At 31.8% G+C, this 25064-nt stretch overlaps 3 non-coding genes across 3 annotated transcripts; all 3 read left to right on the top strand.

Moving 5' to 3' along the window:
• The first annotated feature begins 12282 nt into the window (after positions 1 to 12282).
• On the top strand, positions 12283 to 12368 carry LOC121214357 (small nucleolar RNA snoR117). Its single transcript, XR_005909940.1, has one exon. It is a non-coding gene; the product is annotated as a small nucleolar RNA snoR117 (small nucleolar RNA).
• Positions 12369 to 12462: 94 nt separating this feature from the next.
• Positions 12463 to 12547, top strand: LOC121214356 (small nucleolar RNA snoR116). Its single transcript, XR_005909939.1, has one exon. It is a non-coding gene; the product is annotated as a small nucleolar RNA snoR116 (small nucleolar RNA).
• Positions 12548 to 12591: 44 nt separating this feature from the next.
• LOC121214344 (small nucleolar RNA Z103) lies at positions 12592 to 12693 on the top strand. Its single transcript, XR_005909927.1, has one exon. It is a non-coding gene; the product is annotated as a small nucleolar RNA Z103 (small nucleolar RNA).
• The last annotated feature ends 12371 nt before the right edge of the window (positions 12694 to 25064 follow it).

Below are 25064 nucleotides of genomic sequence, written 5' to 3'. Positions count from 1 at the left end.
TTAACTACGCGTCGCATGAATCCCTCTCATTTTTCGGTTGGTTGCACTAGGATAATAATTACGTTCATAATATGTTTAAAAAATTTGCGAAAAATTTAGGGTATCTTCATCTATTCACCTTCAAATTATTATTCTTTTGTTGGTTTTGAACCCAAAAAGTCGAATAATTTTGAAGGTGATTTCAGCAAAAGATTGTTCAATGTTGAGTTGAAGTTCAAAATCTCAGGATGGTTACAGGGGTATTCAATGTTGTTGTGAAAACTAGAAAGGAGTTTGAAATCATTTTTAAAATTGTTTTATGTTGATCTGAGATTGTGTGTTTCAGAATGGTGTGAAGGGTGGAGAAGGATGAAGGGTTAAGTTTTTGAGAGAAGAATGAAAGTGTAAAATGTAAAATGTTACCCAATTTTCTTGATCAAACTGATACTAGAATTAGCAACGAGTAAACTGAATCAATTTTAGTGTTAAACGTTTACATTACTTGTTCAAAATGTATAGAATGAATAAAAAGCACTATAATCATTAAAATGAAAGTTCAACAAAAGATGATAAACGCAATTGATCACGAATACTTGCACATATCATCAGACTAGGTCACAACATGTTGCAATATGAATATGAATTTTATAAATTATTTATTATAAAAAAAATTAGTTTAATTAAATAGCAATATTTTATAAATGAATATGAATTTTTAAAATAATAATTATAAAGAGGTTTTTTCCAAGTAGTTAAAGGTTTTTTTTTTAAAGAAGAAGAAGAAGATAATGTCACATTTGATATCTGTACTTTAATGAAAAGTCTAATGTAGTAGATGTACTTTGAAAATGTTCAGTTGATACCTGTTAGGGATCGACCCGATTAAGTAATAAACAAGTAAAAATAGCAGAAGAAATTGAGAAGATGAACACTCAAATTTAACGTGGAAAAACCCCTTCAAAGAGGATAAAAAACCATGGGCAAAGATAATTTTACTATAATGGCAAAAGAACGAAGAGTACAAAAGACGGGGATAAAACTAAACCCCGAAAACTCAAAAAACAAAGAACCCTCAAAACGTAAACACAAAATACTCTGAATGTGTTATGAGTTCTAATCTAATAGGTGTATTTACTAAGGTTGTAAAAGAGCCTATTTATAGGCTAAATTCATATGTCAAATAATAATAAAATAATCTAAACTAATCAGTGTTTGACTGAAACAAATAAACAGAGTTTAACTAAAAGATTATTTATCAAATTTGACTGAAAATAGGAGTCATACTTAACAAATCTCCACCTTGACTCATATTTCCACAACGCCATCTTTGCCAAAGCCCGCCACGAGCCTATCTTGAACTATGCAGGGAATTAACTGAGTCGAATCTGTGCTTAGAAATTGGAAGACTTCTAGCCTTCGACTTGTACACTGCTAAATCAAAACTAACCCGGGTCTGATTTTCACGAACACAGTGCCCTAACTTTTCAAAACATGCATCCAAAAGAGAACCTCTCTTCAACGAAACGGTCATACATTTTTCCCTCCTATGACCAAGTTGCCTCCGCTCCAAACGAGTTGACTTTGACTCTGTAACGAATGAGGGACATCCGATTTCACCGGTCACTGTAGAACCTTCCAGAATATAAAGACTGCCAGTTCTTTTACCTTTTAACAAAACGAGAGATCCACGAGATACTTTAATTCCGCTTGACTTGATGTTGATTCTGCATCCTTTCAAGTCTAAAATACTCAAGGAGATAAGATTCTTTCGTAAATCAAGTACATACCTGACATCTGAGAGTGTCCTAATCGTCTTATCGTGTATCCTAATTTTAACAGTACCAATACCAATTACCTTACTAGATGAATCGTTTCTCATGCGCACAAATCCACCTTCAACCGAACTATATGTAGAGAACCATTCTCTATTGGGACACATGTGGAAAGAACATCCCGAATCTAGGATCCATTCGGACGTGAGCTTGGAGTTATCGCTCGTTGACACTAACAAGAAATCATCACCGCTTTCATCAGCCAAATTAGCATCAGCTACATCTTCCTCGTTACTCTCAGCAGCTCTTTTAGTTCGCAGTTTATAACAATCTGCTTTGACGTGACCTAACTTTTTACAATAGCGATACCTTTTATCTCGTTTCTTTGATGCTACCAAAACGGAAGCTTGCCTATCTGCCTTGCTATCCAAATGAAGCTCATTGTCGAGTTTGTCTCTACTCAACAAATGACCATTCACATCTTCGAACGAGATTTTATCTCTGCCATAAATCAGGGTCTCCCTGAAAAACTTTTATGAAGGGGGTAAAGAGCACAATAATAGCATAGCTTGATCTTTATCATCAATATGAACCTCAACGTTCTTTAAATCATTTAAAAGAGTAATGAATTGACTGATGTGATCTCTAAGAAGCTCACCTTCGTTCATGCAAAACGTAAATAGACGTTGTTTCAACACTAAACGGTTAGCCAGAGACTTAGTCGCATAAAGAGTTTCTAACCTTTTCCACAAGGCGGATGAGGTCTTCTCCATCAATACCTCCTACAATACCGTATTCGCGAGGCACAACTGGATTGCAGACAAGACCTTTTCATCAAGCTCTTCCCATTCTGTTTTATTTAGATTCTCAGGCTTTTTCCTAGTAACAACCTTTTTCAAACCGGATTGAACTAGAATTGCCATCATCCGAACTTGCCACAGATTAAAATTTGTCTCACCATCGAACTTCTCAATTTCAAACCTTGTTGTTGCCATATCTGAATAGGCTGATCTTTGAACTAGCTCTGATACCACTTGTTAGGGATCGACCCGATTAAGCAACAAACAAGTAAAAATAGCAGAAGAAATTGAGAAGATGAAAACACAAATTTAACGAGGAAAAACCCCTTCAAAGAGGATAAAAAACCACGGGTAAAGATAATTTTACTATAATGACAAAAGAACGAAGAGTACAAAAGATGGAGATAAAACTAAACCCCAAAAACCCGAAAAATAAAGAACCCTCAAAACGTAAACACAAAATTCTCTGAATGTGTTATGAGTTCTAATCTAATGGGTGTATTTACTAAGGTTGTAAAAGAGCCTATTTATAGGCTAAATTCATATGTCAAATAATAATAAAATAATCTAAACTAATCAGTGTTTGACTGAAACAAATAAACAGAGTTTAACTAAAAGATTATTTCTCAAATTTGACTGAAAATAGGAGTCACACTTAACAATACCAAAACTTTCAATATGTGTTTTATTATGATAAATGTACTGTCATAAAATGTCTAATGTGGTACTTGAACTATTATTATATGTTTTATTATGGTACCTAATGTTAAGGAAGTTAGTGAATTGCTAAACTAATAAATGAAAATTTGATACGTAATTTTTTTTCCCAAATAACTAAACATATGATTACTAAAAAGAGAAGTAAATACTAAACTTATATGTACTTTCATGGATAATAAAAAATATGGCTTAAAAAATTATAAATATTATTTTAAATAGATGGTATTCTTTTTCTTATGTAAATTTAATATTTACTTCATTTTATTAACCATATGTTAGTTATTTATTTTAAATTTTATTTTATTTTTTTTAGTTTTTTACATATATACTTAATGATTTGGAAAAAAAATTCTATTTGTTGAATTTTTATTAGTCGGTTTAGTAATTCACCATAACGTTATTAACACTAGGTACCATAATAAAATACATATTGATAATTTAGGTATCATAACAGACATTTTCAAGATATAAGTAATACATTGGACATTTTATGAAAGTGCAAGTATCATAATAAAACACATATTGCAAGCTCATGTATCACAGTGGATATTTTTAAAGTATAAGTATCATATTAGACACTTTATAAAAATACAGGTACCAAAAATAATATTACTTTTAAAGGAAAATATGAGCTTTTTTACTTAGATAATACAAAATTAATATTTAAATACCTAAATGGTTTGCCAATAACATTATTTACTAAACTGATATGTTTTTAACAATGTTAGGGTGGAGGGAGTTAGGGTGGCGACACCAACAGTTTTTTTTTGTTGCAATTATGGAACCATCATTAGCATATGATTTGTGAAAAAAAAATATATATATTAAAAGGGTGGAGGACGTATGAGAGGCGACACCAATATCAGGGTTTGAAAAAACCCAGTAAGAAAATAGGCCATATATGATCGTTTGAAATATAATAAATTTAAAAGGGTTTATTGGGACTTGAGTTATGGGACTTGTAATGCATGTGTCAGGCGGGGGTGGAGGACTGGTGATAGGCAGCACCAGTTTTGCCTAGTGACCGCCTTAGCGGATAAGACCAATCGGTAACAGGGCTTGAAATTGGCTTTTCAGTTGCTTTTTTTTTTGTTTCCTTTAAGCATATATATGAGAGTGTATATGGATGAGGTTTGTGGTTAGATTTTTTTTTTGCTTTTGGTAGAACAGGAAGAAAGAAATGGAACATGTATTTTTTTTTTGTTTTATAGGTTATGAATTTTTTTGATTTATTTATTTTGCAAATGGTTGTGTTAAATTTATTGAGTTTTTTATTTTGTAGAAAGGGTGTGAGTTTTTTGTTTTTTAGATGCAAGTAACAGAAAGGGTATGAATTTTTTTTAATAGTTTGTTTTGTAGGGAGGGTGTTTTGAAGAAAGGGGCAGGTATGTTTCTGTTTTTTTAACATTATTGATTTTTTTATGTACTTAATAGATGGTCCCATTGTGTTGAAGTTTTTGAGAGTTTTTTTATTTACTTAACTAGTATAAAGAAGATTATTATGTAAAAATGTGATGTTTTCTAAATTTTATTTGTAATTATTATGTATTTGTTTGTTAGCTTTTTTTATCTCAATAATACAAAAAAAAAACTCAAATAGTATGCCCAAGAGATAATTTATCAAACTTGTAACACCCCTAACCCATTTCTGTCATCGGATTAGGGTTACAGAGTATTATCAAGCAAATCAGAACATTCATTTTCAAAGCATAACAAATATGCAAAATAATTAGTAACATTCACTAATTCATTTAAATCGGGATAAAAGTACACTTACATGCCTTAAATCAAGCTTACAAAGCCCTAAAAACAGTTTGAAAATATTCTGGAATCAATTTGAAACAAATCAAAAAATTTTGGAAAAAAACTTGAAAATTTAGAAAATAGGGGTCACACGGTTGTGTGACAAAATCCAGACTGTGTAGACATTCGAAATATGGACACATGACCGTGTCGCAAGCCATGTGCCAAACCGTGTGAAACCTGCATATGAAACAATAATGACACACGGCCGTGTGTGGCACATGGTCGTGTGATAGCCCTTGTCCAAGGCCATGTGTTGCCTAGATTACTCCTGAAACAAGCCACTTTCAACCCACTTGCCTATGTGTCAAGACATACTAAAGACACATGTTTACAAGCCTTCAAAATACAATCAAACGTACTCAAATCATCCTAAAACAATCAACCTATGTGCTTAACCAATGTGTCATCATTGACACCACAATTCAAACACTTAAATAAACCAAAATTTAAAGCTATGTTATTATGTCACAAGCATATATCAAATGGTAGCACATAAGCTCATAAACTACCTTACATTCAAGACAAAACTTGCCCTTCTTCTATTCATCTATTCTCATTCAAATGTACCATAATTTAACCACCTAAGTAAGATTTATACTAAGTGAACAAATAACATAACAATACCATAATCACACAATGTCTAGAACATGATCACATATAGCTATTACGAAACATAAACATTATTTCATCAATCTAACCAATGACACAATCAAAACTTAAACAATTTCACCTATTACATGACAAGTTCCATACCATACTTGTATTTTCATACCAAACCATGAACAAGAAAAATATTAATTAAAACATATATTCATCACACAAGTATAAACATACCACTTGTAGTAAGTGTTGGAACGCTGACACCCCTATGGCGTAGCAGAAAATAAAATATCCGGTGATCGTAACCATGGATCCATGTGTGAGGAACGAATCGGGGTGAAAAAGATTTCAAAATTATTGAATCTTTATTCTGAGTAGACAGCAACGCCTTGGCAACGAGTAATCTGATCTGCTATCGAATCAAGCCTCAATCTATCGTGACCCCGGCCTCTACATAATCCACCCTATTGACAATAAACGAAAAAATCCCCAAAACAATTTTGGAGAAGACTTTGCTTAGACGGCTGCTAGACCTACCAATCAAAGAAAAACAGGATTTTATATCCCTTTTTAGGGTTTTTAGAAATTAAAATAAATATAATGTTTTTAAACCGAAAATTATAATTACATTAATTATAATAATGATTTCGGTAAACTATATATTTATTTGAATTTATATACTAACCAAATTCATGTTCTCATTATGCATACAACAACCTTGTACATATAATGTGTTCCATATTTGATTACCCAATTAAATTAATTCTATAATTAGTTTAATTCAAGCGATAATCAAACACAATACCAACTAAGTTTTATTCCGTTCATTTCAACTATAGGGTGTGACCCTGTAGGTTCTTGTAACGTTAGCAGTAATACTAGAACGATTCCTATGTTACAAACAATGAGTGGCATCTAGCAATGCATCATTGTTGCCTAAGTCATAAGAAACCATGATTCGACATAAACTTTTAATGATTAACCTTTCATGCAATGATTCTTAAGTCCTTTATCTCTGGATTAGACACAAGTCATGGAATAGTCACACTTGCATAGCTCATTCCATGTTCCTTGATATCTTAAGTAGACTATGATATACAAATAAGTATGACATCTCATATCAACTTATTTGAGCATGGCCATGCATTTCTAGTTTCACTTAATCAAGTGGCCTAAGATGTTACTCCCATTATGTAGGAGAGACTTATCCTATCTCAATAAACCATATCCCTCTACATAGATCGTGGTATATCCAACATCAACCTTTACAGAACAACCAGTTACGGTGTACGTTTGATTGTATCAAAATATATAACTCACGATGTTGGGATTATGATGATCTCAAGTTGAGGGTCATATACATATTAATCATTATGAGTAATGTTGTGGCAATTACATAATAATCTAAGAAACATACTCATAACGGGCCAATCTAATATGTTGTTCTCTAACACACGTATTCATGCATTGATTTTGACATTCCATATCAATGACAACTCTTTATCATCAATCAACTACATATTAGTCTTAATACATTATTGTTGTCCTAGCCAACAATAATACTTGACTAAGGACCTTTTAAGAATAATCATATTATTCTCAGGACATTATTATTAAAATAATTTATTTATACACACAGAAAAGAAACAGAAATAATAATGGTAACGCCTTATATTAATAAACATGATAAATCAAGTATGTTATAACAACCAGCTCATGATTGATCTTTGGGCATACTCTAACAGTAAATACTTAAAACATATACGAGATACTCTTATTATATGCCACATATCCCACAATTAAACTTTTTCAAAATCTATCAAAAGAATCCAGATAGTGTGATATTCGCATTGATCCAATCGCCCGATTTCGCAAAATGTTATCTACAAGGAAACAGAAAAATGACATGAGTAAGCTTTAATAAGCTTAGTAAGTTCACAAGTTAAAATGATAAAACTTACCGAATAAACATGCAAAATCATTTAATAAAAATGTTAATAGACCTTTAATCTTGTCAACCTTAATTAATCAATGGTGAGTTATACAAATATATAAGTTGCATAATTCGTTCAATAATACGAATTCAGTCAATATCAATTCACGATATACTCTCGAAAATCAATCAAACATTTATACAATTTAATACGCAAGTCATTTAACCATTTAAAATCTACCCGATGAACGATATCACATATATGGATACGCGGTTATCCACCGTAACACACCACAACACTCCACAAGCCAAACCAATTGAGAACACACCTTGGCACCAAGTGCCTAGCCCATAGGCTAACATCCCTCCAAAAACACACCTCAACACCAAGTGTCAAGCTCGAAAGCTTTACATCTGCCCTCGATAACACGCCAGAAACACTATAAATATAACACGGAAGTTTGCAACAAATGTTGGACTTTAGTATATTAAGTGGACAGGAATAAATTAGGAATCATCATCTCAACTCAAGTCAGACCCGTACAGCGTGCAATATAACCTATTGGCATGCCAATTGTATCCTATCTTATGTTTAGTCGGGCCCAATATAGAAAATCAAATAACAATTTCCATTTCAATCAATTTCTCACCAATTCAAACGTAATGTTTCACATATATCTAATATTAACAAATAATATAATTCATAATATTAACATTACTAAGAAATATTCAAAACAATACCGTATGAACTTACCAAGGCTAAACTGCAAAGTCAACAAAACTTTAAAAACTATTCAGCAACTTTCCCTTTTCCTCAATGATCTATTTGTTATTGATATATAATATAATTTATTTTAATTTTAGCCCCAATTTCATATATTGTTCAATTTAATACATATAACTTTCTATTTACAACTTTTCACATTAACCCCAAACTTTCACATTTTATTCAATTTGGTCTCTAAGACCAAAACATGATTATTTCTACAATTAAACTTTATACTCATTATACCAAATTTATAAATATACCAAATCAGTCCTCACATGCTAAAATTTCACAATAAAATCATGTTTAATTTAATTCATTTTCAATTAAACCTTTAAACTTGAAAATTATTCAAAATTACTTAACAAAATATTTTATTAAACACCCAAACATCATATTCTACCAGTTAAAATCAAAATCAATTAAAATCATCAATAGTATATTTTCTATATTTTGTTAATTTCACAAATTAGCCCCTGTACTAGCTAGATTAAACTATAATGATCTCAAAAACATAAAAATCATGAAAATTTATTTAAAATTCCTTACCATGCAAGAGTAACTATAATGATCGAAAGCTTGGAGGTGCTTCAATGGTGTATTCGATTTCTCCAAATGAAAAAGAATAAAGATGACATCTTTTCTTTTGTTTTTACTTTGTTTATTATTTTAACTAACTTACAAAAATGTCATTAACTAATATATTTTTAATTTAAAACATACATACATCCCGTTCGCTAAATTAGAAATGGCTTAATCGTCATATAAGTCTCTACCATAATGATTTTTCATCCTTTTAGCTCAATTAAACTAATATTATTTAATAACGTTGTTTGACTTGTGCTACTATAACGATGTTATTAATTGTGCTACTATAACGATGTCATTCTCAAACATTACGACTATTATTCCCTCGTCTGCTTACATCTATTCACACTTGTAGATGACCTTTTGACTTCTTATGTAACCCCTTATCTAGGACAAGCTCAAAAGTCAGCGGAGGCACTTCCCATGTAGACAAATTACACAAGACGGGGAACTCGTTTCCCCAAATATACAATGTGCACTCGTGAGTGTACACCTCATTGATATATTGTTCAGCATTAATCGAGGCACGAGCACAAGCTACAATAACATGCGCATAGGGGTAACGGAATGTATAGAACTTCCTGCAATCGCACCGTCTAAAACATATGTTGAAACTAAAATTTACCCATTTTCACAACTTATTTTTGTGAGTCTGCATTATTGTTGTCTCGGTATAAATTAGTCGCAATGTGCCAAATATAGTAAACGAATTTTCACAGAACACCGAAACGCCTAATCATAGAAATTAGTCCTTTCGATCTATCGGATATGATGCAAATATTGTTCTCCCTAACAACATATGCCCGTAAGTACGTCAGGAAGAATTCTCATGATTCCATGTTCTCATTGTCCATGATGGCAAACGCTAACAGGAGTAAGTTCTGATTCCCGTCTTAAGCAATCGTAATAAGTAGGATCTACATATATTTTCCACATAGTCAGGTCTCATCAACCTGTACAAGTAGCTTGTAGTGGAGAAAGGCTTGCACGTATAGATCAAACATCTAGAACATCCAGTAGAAAGTTCTTCTTCCCAGTTGTAGTTGGTTGTCTAGGCCATAGTACGGTGTGTCTGCAACTCAATGATAGTCCCTAGCATGTACTCTTATATAGCGGATATCCACCCCTGTAGCTATTTGTACAATGCATTTTAATCTCCGTACAAATGCTCCATGGCCATTTGTTTAGCTATCCATGCTTTCTAGTATGACACTCGGTACTAGAATCGTTTTTGCATTTTGACAATCAATACTGATACATGAATAGTTGACATGTCCTTCACCATTGACATGATGCAGTTGCAGATAGTTTTGGAATCAAGTTTGTGGTAATCTTGTGTTATACGTGTTGAAGTGTATGTGTGATGCCCAACAAATTTTTGGACCTACCGTATTTGTGACCTCTAGATAAATGCGACTTGTACCCACCAATTATAGCTTTCTGTCGACCTCTAACATTCCACAATATATAATGTCGGTTTAGACAAGAAGACTTTGTAGTTAATCAACCCATTAATGCTATACCGCTTAATGGAAAATACACAGTCTTCATTGGTTGCGAAATTTTGGCCCATGAACAACTCTACATGTTCGGGATCTGTAGTCAATCGGTGATCAGGTAGTAGATTAGGGTACTCCAAGAACTCAGATGCATGCGCCCATTGGGATCTATGGTCGACATGTGTGCCCTAAGAACATTGCGTATCACAATACCTCAACTTGAGTTCCCGAGTGAAGATGCATTAACATTTTCATCGTTATTCGTGTCTTCGTCATCGATATCATCCAGGACCTTGTCTAGATTGGGATCACTATAATCTTCAACCCGTGGTCAGAAGGACAATTATTATCATATTCATCATCACCATATACATCGATCTCAATCACCACTGGATGTATTTGTAAACGGGGACCCGAGTTAAGGTTCTCAAATGCAGGTGGAACATTAAGATTGATGTTGATCCCACTTTCAGTTGTTCGCCTATCAACGTATGCTCTCGGAACCATCGTACACAGATCTTGAACTCCATGTTCTTCACTTAATGGAGTGAAATCTCCAGTTAACTCCACATCAGGTAGCTCAGCAAATAATTGAATTGGTGTGATTTGGCCACTCTGATTCCTGTAATAAAGAGTAATCATTGTCTCCACGTCTTCATCATCTACAAGTTGCATCTCGATAAATTTGATGAGAACTGTCGAAACTGAAAATTTGTAGAATAGTTTCAAGATCCTCCTCCCACAACGTCTAACAATTTTTAGACTGATCATTTTCTTCATATCATCAACCGAGACTTTTTTATTAAATCTCATTGTTATTTGTCGGGGACATTCAAATATACATCTAATTGTTGTTGTTAAAATTACTCCATTGAAATAAACTTATAAAAAAATTGATTGTCTATCTTCAATACTAAATCTATAAAACAAATTAAATTTCTTAATATTTTATTTCAAAAAAATATGCTGTAAAAAAATAAAATTTATATCTACTTACTAACGTTACGAATTCTTCTCTATTTTCTCTTCTTCTACAACAAAATTTTTTCCTCCTCTCTTCTTATCTTCAAAATCGTTCAAGAAACACTCTTTAAATAGTGACTGGGTGCTGCCTATCAAGAGTCTTCCACTAGTGCCACCTCTAAAGCACCCTCCACCCGTATTTTTACCTGATTTTACCCGTGTATAGACACAAAATACACGTGTTGCCTCTCCTACCCCTCCACCGTTTTCATATATATATTTCAGAAATCATATGCTAATGATGATTCCGTGATTGCAACAGAAAAAATGGTGGTGCCGCCACCCTAACTCCCTCCACTCTCAACACTGTTGAAAACATACCATTTTGACAAATAATGGTATATTTATACCATTTAGGTATTTAAATATTAATTTTATATTATCTCTATAAAAAAGTAAAAAATATAACATTATGCATGTAACAAATTAAAAAATAGAAATACATATTAATTAATAACTTCTATTTGAGTTTACATTGCTTGACTCAAAACACTAAATAAAGGCCAAAAACATATTATAGTAAAAATAATAAATAAATAAAAAGAGAATATTACCAAAAATAGAGAGAGAGAACGGAAAAGGAAGTTTGAAACCAGCATAGTAAGGGCAAAGACGTAAATTTAACATAGGTAGAAATAGTTAGGGTTTTTCTTCCCATCCCTATTTATATCTTCATCCCTTTCTTCTTCCTGCCTCAACCCATTGCCTCTCACCTCTTTCTCTATTTCAGTTGCTTGGTTTTCTCCATTTATTTGAATTTTAAGTTTTAAATTAGCATTATAGTCTGGTTATTACTTGCCTGTGATGTTCTAACATTTGTCCGTACCATCTGAGAATATTTTTTCCCTGATGTATTCTCTTTAAGTTTTATTTCTGAGGCATCAATAAACCAAAATAAGCTCTTAGTTTTTTTTTTAAAGAAAAAAATCTAAATTTGTTTTGAATCCATATCTCCCTCTGTGTTGATGAATGATTAAGGCTGTGATGACGAGAAATTATACCATCAAACTGTGAGAGCTTTGCTTCGTTGATGTAATCATACATTTCTATTGTCTGAGCCTATTTACATTTGATTTTATTGCCTTCATAAAATGGGAGATAAGAGGGGGAAGTGATGAATATTTCCCCAGATGATCGAAGCTGAACATACTGTACGATTTGTTAATCTCTAAATCGTTAGAGATTGGAAGCCAGTGTTCTGATCCCTCTTCATCCCAGTTTTTAATTTGTCTGTTCTATGTTAAGGAGGTGTTTTGATGAAAACCCATAAATTGAATTGAATCATATATTTTAATTTTTAAAGTATAAAAGTAATGAAAATAATTTATCAAATATTATTTAAAAATAAAACAAATAAATCAAATAAAAAGAAGTATATAGGAAATAGTAAGAGCAATAAAAAAGACATGTCATCCTTTTTATTCTATAGATATGAAAATGCTGAAAAATTATTTAAAAAATTAGTCTGATTTTCTTAAAAATTATTGTTTTATGTTAATTTTGGAAAGGGAATGAAAAATGGTGTCTTATAAGGTGTGTAGTGAAAACGTGCATTAGAACATTAGTTAACGCTACTATTACAACGGTAACATTGAATTCAATGGCATATAAGGTTCAACAGTCATAAAAATTCTTATATAAATCCTTCAAACATTTATTCTCTTCACCCAAATACGCCATTTTCTTCTTAAATTCTCAATCTTTAATCTCCAATTTCTAATTTTATATTTTCAATCTTCAAATTTTAATTTTCAATTCTCAAATATTTTTTTAAATTCTTTTTTTCTTCGAATTTTTTTCTTATCAATTTTATTTTTTCTTATAAAATTTTACATACAAATCAACTTATTCGTTTGGATTAATTAAATTTAAATAGTTAATTATTATGTTGTTTAGATTATTAATTTTTTGTATATCGACTAAATTGGAGGGTATCCGACTAACTCTAGATCAAGAAACCGAAGAGGAGGTTAGCTTATGAATTTCAAAGTTATATAATATGTATTATAGCACTTGAAATTAAATGTTACACACGTTCTAAAAATTATAAATTCGTAATGCAATTTATATGGATGCCATATGCGGATCCGAGGATTCAAGAATGCGTCTCGGTCGAAATTTTGGCCAGTTGCAACATTTGGAACATTAAAGTGCCATTGGTCGTTTTTGCTACGATCGAGATGTACAAATCTGACTGAGTCATGCAACAGTTTGGGTGTACACAGCTTATTCCACTGCTACCCAGGAGCTTGATAACCTCAACAAGATTGACTTGTGAGGAAGACTCAAGGAAGATTTACCAACATTTCACAAGAAGTATATCGAGATGTGAGAGTGTAGGTAAGAATTCTTGCCAACACATGAACCATTTCTTACATCGAAGTTGGCTATGTCTTCGAGTTACATGGATTGGTTCAAGCATAATGACAAGTTGTACTTACTGTTAGATTTAGAGACGAGTAGCCAACTTGTCGTAGGAGGCCAAGACGAGGGCCCATCAATCCTAGATCGGGAGATGTAGATGCGGCGGGATTGACATCTGCTCCACCTACATCAGAGGACACCATTGCCGCGCAACCTCTTGATTAGTGTGGTTTATTTATTATTTCTTTTAACCTAGTTTTTTTTTCTCAACCATCACAACATGCACACTTATTTCCCGTATCATCACCTTCAGTTCCTATTTATTTTATATAACCACCACAGCATGCACAATCATTCAATGTATCAACAGATTTAGCACCAGTTTATTTTATACAAGCACCACAACACGCCCCATCATTCCCGCATCAACACCTTCTTCAGGGATATATTATGCATGACCGTCAACCGCTGCTCCATATTACATGCCGATCCCGCCATCAACACTGACGCATCTGGTATCGTCTTCAATTCCCATCTTCTATCCGTAATTAGGCCAGGCGACACCACATAGTGGCCAATCGATAGTGTCGCAGACACTCCCAACATCATTGTTCTACCGAGGTGGGTCATCCTTGCAACCACTAACTCAACTCAGGGGGATCCACAAAAGGCGGCTAGGATACGGTTGGGTTCAACCACAAAGGAAGAGATGATGTCAATAGTCAACCTCTTTGTGCACGTCAATGTGAAGTTGAAGTCGACGAGCAGTTGCCAAACACAATAGTGCAACAGGACCCTAGGTATGCTTAACGCCCACCTGGTTGTGGCACACATTCAGGACGCTAATGATTATGTTATTTTGGAATTTTTTATATATATTTTTTTACATCTAAAATGTACATTTATTTACAATGTACGAAACAAATTTATTAAATTGGTTTGGTTTGTATGAAATCAAATAGTGAGTTTAAAATTTACAATTCAAATAACTCGAATAATTCGAATAATTCGAATAACATGTTTTATATGTAAAATTATAAAAATTTCAAAAAAAATATCTAAAAAATATATAAATAAAGTTAAAAAAGTCAAAACTTTCTAGAATAATAATTTGGGGGTCCTAACTAAGTTAATTAACAATTCAAGTTTATTATACTAAAGCATTTTTATTATTATTTTGATTTGGAAAAGTTTTCAAATATATATGATTTCAAATTTATGTGCTCTAACATGCAATTAGTTATACTGGCACAAGATTTTAACTTGAAATGTTTAATTTTTTAATTTAACTCGAATACTTTCACTCGTTTCAGTACGACTCGTCTCAAATCTTATTTTACTTGAATCGATTGGGAAAAATTCCAAGTCGAGTTAGGATAAAATAGAACACGTGTGATTTCTACATTTTTCTCGATCAAGTTTATCCCGGGAATCCCTGGTTGTAGAGGCTTAGAATCAATCAAGTTTTGTGGTTGAAATGGCCAAAGAGAAAACGCTCCGTGCATGAGGTGTTTTTATCTGACGTAGCAGTGAAATTGCTTCCTACAGGATGCATTTTCAAGCCACATATTTGACATGTCAGAGGAAAACACCCCTTGCAGGAAGCGTTTTCACTACCATGTCAAATGAAAATGCCCCCAGCAGGGAGCGTTTTTTCTCTGGCCATTTTAACCATCTAACTTGATTGCTTCTAAGCCTTACAACCCAAGATTCTCAGGATAATTTTTTCCCTTTGTACCCTACCCCATCCTCTATATAAACGACCATTCTTCATCCCTTTACTCACCACATCTCAATCTCCTCTAAATTATTTTTTTATTCTTCTTGCGTGTTAAAATTTTTTGGTTTAAAGATTGATTTCTCTCTCACTTTGAGGGAGACATAGCCATAGTTTTAAGTTGTGTTTGGGTTCACAGTGATGTCATGGAGCTCGGAACCTGCCGTGTGAGTATGACTCCATCACCTGAAAAACTAGATCACTTTTCCACTCGAGGTCTAAGTTGACGGTGATTATACAGTCTCAGGTTGAAGTGTAACTAAGGCTTCAAGTTTACAAATGTTATGCTATCAAGGGATTACGCATAAATGAGGTTGTAGTTGTCGGTACTAATGCGGGCACGGCAATGAGTCTTCTCATCAGAAGAGCATGTTTCATAAAACTTAAACATAGGTGCGAGAAAGGAAATTACAAGGGGCCTTCCAATATAATTAAGTTATTCGTGTTGTCCATCTCTACTGAAGGCGGTGCCCTTGTTAGTATAACCTGTTACACCCCCATATTGTCACAAGTTATAATAATGAGGTCACCGCCTTTGGTGGTGGTGAATAAGACGCATTACTTAATTGTACTGAAATGCCATTGCATTTTTCTTCATTGTATTTATGTTTGAGTTTAATAAAGCATCCTCTTCTAATGAGAAACTCGTTGTCGTGCATGCATAACCACCATCAACTATGGCCCCATTTATGCTCCATCCCTTGACAACATAACCTTTGTAAACTTGAAGCCCTAGTTACACTTTAACCTCAGACCGTATAATCACCATCAATTGGGACCTTGAGTTGCAACGCGATTCAGTTTCCCAAGAGATGACTCCATATTCACATGACAAATGAAATTTGTAGGTCACTCAGCTCCACAACACCACTGTAAACTCACACTTTCCTTAAAACTATAACCTTGTCTATCTCAAACACTGATAAAAATAAGCTTACAAATGTCTAATTTCCAACCGCAAGAAAAAGAAGAAGAAACTTTTTTTTACCTAAGTGAAAATGTGTCTTATAGGGCGCGTTTTCATTGTCACATCGGTGAAAACACGCCTTGTAGGATGCATTTTTCTTTCCCTCTCTAAAAACAGCCTAGATCAATAGATTTTTAGGATTTGGCATAGTTTCTCAATTAATTTTTTTCAGCATATATGCATAAATTAACCTATAAATCTCTGTAAAAAATTAAAATAATATAATGTAAACACTAAATTTAAATTAAAAAATTATAATAAAAACTAGCATTATCAAAATAAAATGGGATAATGATACGATTTATCCCTGTACTTCAGTGAAATGGTTAATTTGATACTTGTGCTTTTGTATTGTTCATTTTGATAGTATTTTTCTTTTCAATTGAGTACTTTAGCTTAATGGTGTTAGTTTTTGAAAAAAAAATTCATTTACTGCCATGTGGCATCATGGGCACACCTAAAAAGTTGAACGAGAGAGGGTTTTTATTAAAAATTTACCAATTTTATTTTGAAGGTAAAAGAGTAATTTAAAAAAAATTAAATTCAATTCCAAATAAAATTCTTTGTTGAAGGTATCCCAGTTTTTTGTTGTCTTTTTCTTTTTATTCCATATTTTTCTTATGTCCATTCTTCTTGATGTTCATTTGTAAGCCAGGCATGCAAACCCCAAACTGATGGTCAGAAACTCACCGGTCTCCGTTATGTAAACCCATAACCCAGAACATCAGACATGCAAACCCAAATCAAACGAAAACTAAAGAACAAAAAACCAAGGAAATAGAAACTAAAAGAGGGAAACAAATAAACACACTTTATTAGAGTCTAGGTTCAAAAAGAAAACCCAGAACACGAAGAATCAAAGGATTTCTTTTTTGTTAATAAAATTACCGTTTAGAGAGCAAAATAAAAATCTAAGGAAAAAGAAAACTTTTAAGTTGGAGCTAAAGAAGAAGAAGATGATGTAGATGGATATTAGTGAGAGATTTGGTTTCACTGTCAGTGTTCTCGAAACACGTACACATTCTTTTCTCCTAATTATAAGAATTGATGAAGGAAGTCTTTTTCCAGAGATCTCATTCCCATCCATCTAGAAACCTATCCAAGATGAACCACCACTTCATCCTCTCGTTAATCTCTTCGGATAACAATTTTACTTCTTAATTATTTTTCTTTGAAGGTTTCTAAAATTTGTATTCATCTTACTGTAATTAATTTAACAATATATTAATTAAATTATTTAAATAACTATAATAAATAACGCGTCAACATGATTTTTAATTATGAATTAAATTTTCAAAAAAAGTTATAACTTTAATCATATAAAAAATTTAATCTAATGTACTCAATAGTCATTTTGTATTCTTACAAAAAATCACCTCATCATCATCATTGTGTTTGTATCGAGACACATATCTTCCCAATATAGCATCCAATCTCGCCACCACTACTAATTTTAATCTCATTGAAATCAATCTCACCGTCCATCCAAATAAGTCTATAATCATGTAATTGCATTTTAATATAAATTTAAAGTTATTGTTTTCCTTTCCATTATTTAACCGGTATTGTAGAGCTAGTATTTGCGGTTCTATAAACCCAAGTATAGAAAACAAACGTGTGTTTAAAAATAACATATAATAAATAATGAAACGTATGGCTTGAAACTAATTAATAATAACACATGAAATATGTACGATATTAAAATTAAAAAAATAGATTAAATTGTTTATGAGTCGGTGTCGAGTTAACTTTTGACACCAACTCAATCAAATACATTAATAATATATACAATTGATGGAAATAATAAAGTGTGCATAATAAAATTAAAATGTATAAAAATCTTAAACTAAAGCTTTATCTAAATGATAAATTAAATGTTTTATTAATGTGATTGGTTTGAATTCAAATCTCACTATATGCATATTTTTTAAATAAAAAGACTAAAGTACCCTAGAATAAAATAATTATTTTAATCATGAAAGGATATTTCCATAATTTCCTTTGTAACACCCTTTACCCGAGTTGAACCTATATCTTGAGTAAGGAATATCACATTTGAACATGATGACCGCTTAACTTGAACATTTATTTGAACACTTCATTTTAACATATATATAAGCTTATTTGAAGTTATTCACGTCATTTCTAGGCTTCCTAAAGTTTGGTTACAAATCGAGACCATTCAAGGCCCATTCGAGTTAAAACAGGGTAAACAGGATCAATGTCATGACATTGAAAAATGGGTGTCGCATCACTGAGGGCAGAATACTCCAATAACTTCAATGCCACGACATTGACCTGTGGTGTCGCAACAGTAAATGTTGGATGTCGTGACATCGAGGACAAATTACCCTAGACATGACTTAAACACCTAAAACTAAGTCAAAATCGTCTCTAATCATTCCACAACATTTCTAAACATTTTTAGAAATTAAATATATCAAAATATCATTCAAAAATCACATATAATACATGAATATATCCATCTAAGAAAGATAATCCAAAGGTATAAAATAATTTTAAACATGCATGACATAGCTTTGGAACCACTTAGCTAATTTACTACAAATATTCCAATGGTTCTAATTCTGTGTACATGTCACTCAATTACCAAAATAAAAGTTCCATACACTTCAATCCTTGCTTGATGATGAGATGAGGATGAGGATGATCACTTCAAAAGATCTCTTCAAAATGATCTTTACCTATGCGTTCGAAACAACACGATAATCTTGTGAAAGCTTAGTAAATACTCAAGAATTAATATCTTACCTTTGAATTCAATTAGGTAATTCTATGAAATAAATATGATTAACATGATTACAAGAATTAAACAAAAGATAAGTACACAATAACAAGGTTAATTAACACATTTTCACTTGTCACACTTTCATCATTCACTTATCATTCATATATCACTCACGTTTCCCATTGTAGACTCGAGTGAACTAGAAGATTATGCAGGATGTAATCACGGAGTAAACAAGCATGTAAGTGCTAGATGATCACAACCATTAATAGTGTTAGAACATGAGCACTAAAGTGCTAAATTCACAAGCGTGCTACGAAATTCCTAATGACATGTCATCTATATCCCACAAGTTCAAGACTTGTCTACATGGGCTTTGTCAATGGCATAAATACAATTAAATTTCAAAATAATCAATTTATTTCACAAATTCAAATCCTTAAGACAATTTCATAATCACACAACACTTTTCAACACTTTACAATTTAGTCCTTTACTCTACTCAACTAACCATACCATCAATAACCGCATTCATTAATCATTTTCTTGAATTTAACACTTATTTATTATATTATATACATTTAATTTCATAGTATTAGTATGGGCAATAGTGTATTTACTCATAATAATTTAATTAGGTAAGAATAAATCCTTTATCTACTTACTTCCCTTTCTAACACCTTTAACATCAACCTCTTTATCTTTGTCTTCTTCACATATAAATCGCATAAAAATGTATGATCAAAACATTTATCAAATAATAATTTCATCAAATAATTAAAATAAACATGATACTACCTCTAAATTATGAAGATCTTACCTTAGAACCTAGATTTTCTCTCTCTTCAAACATGAACACTCCACTTCCAACTTGAACATTAAGCTTACTAGGTTGTGGGTAACTTGGTTTAGTTAAGGTTTTTATGGAAATTTGATTTCTGTTAGGGATCGTCCCGATTAAACAACAAGTAAAAATAGCGGAATAAATTGAGAAATTGAACACACAAATTTAACGTGAAAAAACTCCTCCAAAGAGGATAAAAAACCACAAACAAAGATAATTTTACTATAATGGAAAAAGAATGAAGAGTACAAAAGATGGAGATAAAACAAACCCCAAAAACCCGAAAACAAAGAACCCTCAAAACGTAAACACAAAATTCTCTAAATGTGTTATGAGTTCTAATCTCTAATGGGTGTATTTACTAAGGTTGTAAAAGAGCCTATTTATAGGCTAAATTCATATGTCAAATAATAATAAAATAATCTAAACTAATTAGTGTTTGACCGAAACAAATAAACAGAGTTTAACTAAAAGATTATTTCTCAAATTTGACTGAAAATATGAGTCATACTTAACAAATCTCCAACTTGACTCATATTTCCACAACGCCATCTTTGCCAAAGCCCGCCACGAGCCTATCTTGAACTATGCAGGGAATTAACTAAGTCAAATCTGTGCTTAGAAACTGGAAGGCTTCTAGCCTTCGACTTGTACACTGCCAAATCAAAACTAACCTGGGTCTGATTTTCACGAACACAGTGCCCTAACTTTTCAAAACCTGCATCCAAAAGAGAACCTCTCTTCAACGAAACGGTCATACATTTTTCCCTCCTATGACCAAGTTGCCTCCGCTCCAAACGAGTTGACTTCGACTCTGTAACGGACGAGGGACGTCTGATTTCACCGGTCACTGTAGAACCTTCCAGAATATAAAGATTGCCAGTTCTTTACCTTTTAACAAAACGAGAGCTCCACGAGATACTTTAATGCCGCTTGACTCGATGTTGATTCTGCATCCTTTCAAGTCTAAAATATTCAAGGAAATGAGATTCTTTCGTAAATCAGATACATACTTGACATCTGAAAGTGTCCTAATCGTCCCATCATGTATCCTAATTTTAACAGTACCAATACCAATTACCTTACTAGATGAATCGTTTCCCATGCTCACAACTCCACCTTCAACCGAACTGCATGTAGAGAACCATTCTCTATTGGGACACGTGTGGAAAGAACATCCCGAATCTAGGATCCACTCGGACGTGAGCTTAGAGTTATCGCTCGTTGACACTAACAAGAAATTATCACGGCTTTCATCGATCAAATTAGCACCAGTTACATCTTTCTCGTTACTCTCAGCAGCTCTTTTATTTCACAGTTTTTAACAATCTTCTTTGACGTGACCTAACTTTTTACAATAGCGACACTTTTTGTCTCGTTTCTTTGATGCTATCAAAATGGAAGCTTGCCTATCTGCCTTGCTATCCAAATGAAGCTCATTGTCGAGTTTGTCTCTACTCAACAAATGACCCTTCACATCTTTGAACGAGAGTTTGTCTCTGCCATAAATCAGGGTCTCCCTAAAAGACTTGTATGAAGGGGGTAAAGAGCACAATAATAGCATAGCTTGATCTTCATCATCAATATGAAGCTCAACGTTCTTTAAATCATTTAAAAGAGTAATGAATTGACTGATGTGATCTCTAAGAAGCTCACCTTCGTTCATGCGAAACGTAAATAGACGTTGTTTCAACACTAAACGGTTAGCCAGAGACTTAGTCGCATAAAGAGTTTCTAACCTTTTCCACAAGGCGGATAAGGTCTTCTCCATCAATACCTCCTGCAATACCGTATTCGCGAGGCACAACTGGATTACAGACAAGGCCTTTTCATCAAGCTCTTCCCATTTTGTTTTGTTTAGATTCTCAGGCTTTTTCCCGGTAACAACCTTTTTCAAACTGGATTGAACTAGAATTGCCATCATTCGAACTTGCCACAAATTGAAATTTGTCTCACCATCGAACTTCTCAATTTCAAACCTTGTTGTTGCCATATTTGAATGGGCTGATCTTTGAACTAGCTCTTGATACCACTTGTTAGGGATCGTCTCGATTAAACAACAAGTAAAAATAGCGGAATAAATTGAGAAATTGAACACACAAATTTAACATGGAAAAACTCCTCCAAAGAGGATAAAAAACCACGAGCAAAAATAATTTTACTATAATGACAAAAGAACGAAGAGTACAAAAGATGGAGATAAAACTAAACCCCAAAAACCCGAAAACAAAGAACCCTCAAAACGTAAACACAAAATTCTCTAAATGTGTTATGAGTTCTAATCTCTAATGGGTGTATTTACTAAGGTTGTAAAAGAGCCTATTTATAGGCTAAATTCATATGTCAAATAATAATAAAATAATCTAAACTAATCAGTGTTTGACTGAAACAAATAAACTGAGTTTAACTAAAATATTATTTCTCAAATTTGACTGAAAATAGGAGTCATACTTAATAATTTTAAACATGGAAGGGCCTTTAATGATGACAGGGGACTAAATTATTAAGGAAAGAAAAGTTTCTTTCTCTCTAAATGGTGGTGACATGAAAGAGATGAAGAATCTTCTGCATCTTTCCTTTAAAATACCACTATAATAATAAAATATAATAATAGTAATAACAATAATAAAATATAAAATAAAACAATATAACTTATTCATAAAAAATCTATCCATCATCATTATCCACTAGCTCTTGGTAAAAGTATTGTCCATGTCATCACACATTTCACCACTAATTCAATTTAATCCTTTTATATTTTAATTTTCTCACTTTGTTTCCAAAATTTAGTAAAACCTTCCAATTTAGTCTATACCTCAGATAAATATTTCTCAATACATCAGTTTTTTAAATTTTCTCCAGTCTCCTACTATCTTCTCCACTAACACTTACAAATCACATTTTATTTATTTTGAAAAATTCAGCTTATATCTACTAAAAATAACATTGTTACAACCAAGGGAATTTTGAGGATGTTAAATCCCTAACCGAGTTGGTGACCTGGTTGAGGGTAACACCAACTTAGTCAAAAGCTTAAATAATAATAGAGATATATGTGAAAAGTAACATAATTAAAACACGATAAAATATATGACTATGATAGTAACATAATTATATGCGTAGGTTTCTGAGTCCTATCATGTATGAGATATTTAGGCCATTAGTCCCAGTTTGTTGGCTTTAGTCCGAATTGTATCAATTCTTAGTCCATTTGTACTGAAATAGTTTGGTTTTACTTGGTGGTTATTCAGACAGTTTGTTTATAATAATTTGATACTTGTAATTACTTGAACTTGTATTTGTAATTGTAATTATACTCTACTTGTCACACTTAAAAAACCAAGTTTATTTAATATTGATATTAGACATATTCAAAATATAAAAAAATAGTTTAAAAAATATTTTATTAAGTTTATAATTTATTCTAATAAATTAGTTAAAAATAGTAGGTTTGAATATTAATATGAAGGTATGACCTATCATCAATTTGTACTTTTTATATACAAAGTAAGTTATAGGTTAAAATGTGTTAAAAGTTTTTGTACTCTTTGTGAATTTATAATTTAATTTTTGTATTTTTATTTTTTTGAAATTTAGTCTTTTTACTTTTCAGATTTTGAAATTCATGTACAACTTAACATTGTTGAAATTATTCTTTTAAATTCATCTTCATTACAACACCATTTTTTTAATTATATTGCTACTAAGTGAGTTTTTGTTATTTCAAAATTTTTCATCAACAAATTTAACAACAAAAAAAGTTAACAATTGTACTTGAATTTTAAATTGTCATCAACAATTTTCATTTTTTATTTTTTAAAAATTTAAAAACATGTTTGATAAATAAAAAAGAAAAAATATTTTTAACAATGAAAACATGTTTGGTAATTAATTTTCTCTAATAGACATAAAATAAAAGATTTTACATATATATATATATGATGAAATAGGGTACCAAATATAATATTAAAAAAGTTATTAAAAATAATTTTGTGTTTATATGTGTTTGAACGGGGGCAAATTCATCTAAAACTAAAATATCCTATTTTCATCATTTTCATTTTACAAAACATTTTTAATGAATACAATGAAAACAATGAAAACAATGAAAACAACTTTTTTTTTCTTTATTGTTTTCTAATTTTAATATATCTCCATTTTCATTTTTCTAAAATTATTTTATAAATATTTTTACCAAACACATTTTCTTCAATATTTTTTTATTTTTTAAGAAAATAAAAGTAAAAACGAAAATGATGTATGTTTCTTGAAACCAAACAGAGCATAAATATCTGGAAATAAAAGTACACACATTAAATTTTAAATTTGTAAAGAGTAGAGAGCTTATGATATATTTTAACCTAAGTTATAGTATTATGAGGATATATTTATTTTTTTTATAATTTCGCATAATCATTTATTTTTTTGCCATTTAATTCTATACTTAATAATATTGTTACCACTGAGAATATAATTACTGGTAATTGATTCTAGAAATTGGGAAGTGAGGTATAAAAATAATAAGAGATTGGGAGACGTACGATGGAAGTCGTCAACTCCAATTCTTAATAGAATTTCAATGCGGACAATGAGACTTTTTGATGTTCTTTTCCCAATACTTGCTGATTAAGTTTTCAATTTTGTTTGGAGTTTAATTATAAATAAAAAATTTATGTTATTTTTAAATAATAAATATTATTTATGTTCTTTTTTACCGTACAAATACCATTGGGATGATGTTAATAATGAAAAGACTAATTTAATCTAGTCATTGACTTAACAATTACTTCCACGTTAATTCTAATGACGATAAGTTTCTTAGCCAGCACTCCATGAAAACGTTATAAATAAGATGTGTTGCTAGCTTGGCTATTACA

This window comes from Gossypium hirsutum, chromosome D01 (genome assembly GCF_007990345.1).
Source record: "Gossypium hirsutum isolate 1008001.06 chromosome D01, Gossypium_hirsutum_v2.1, whole genome shotgun sequence".
Classification (NCBI taxonomy): Eukaryota; Viridiplantae; Streptophyta; class Magnoliopsida; order Malvales; family Malvaceae; genus Gossypium; species Gossypium hirsutum.
Note: the sequence above shows the minus strand (reverse complement) of the source record. Positions and strands in the feature narration are given on the sequence as shown.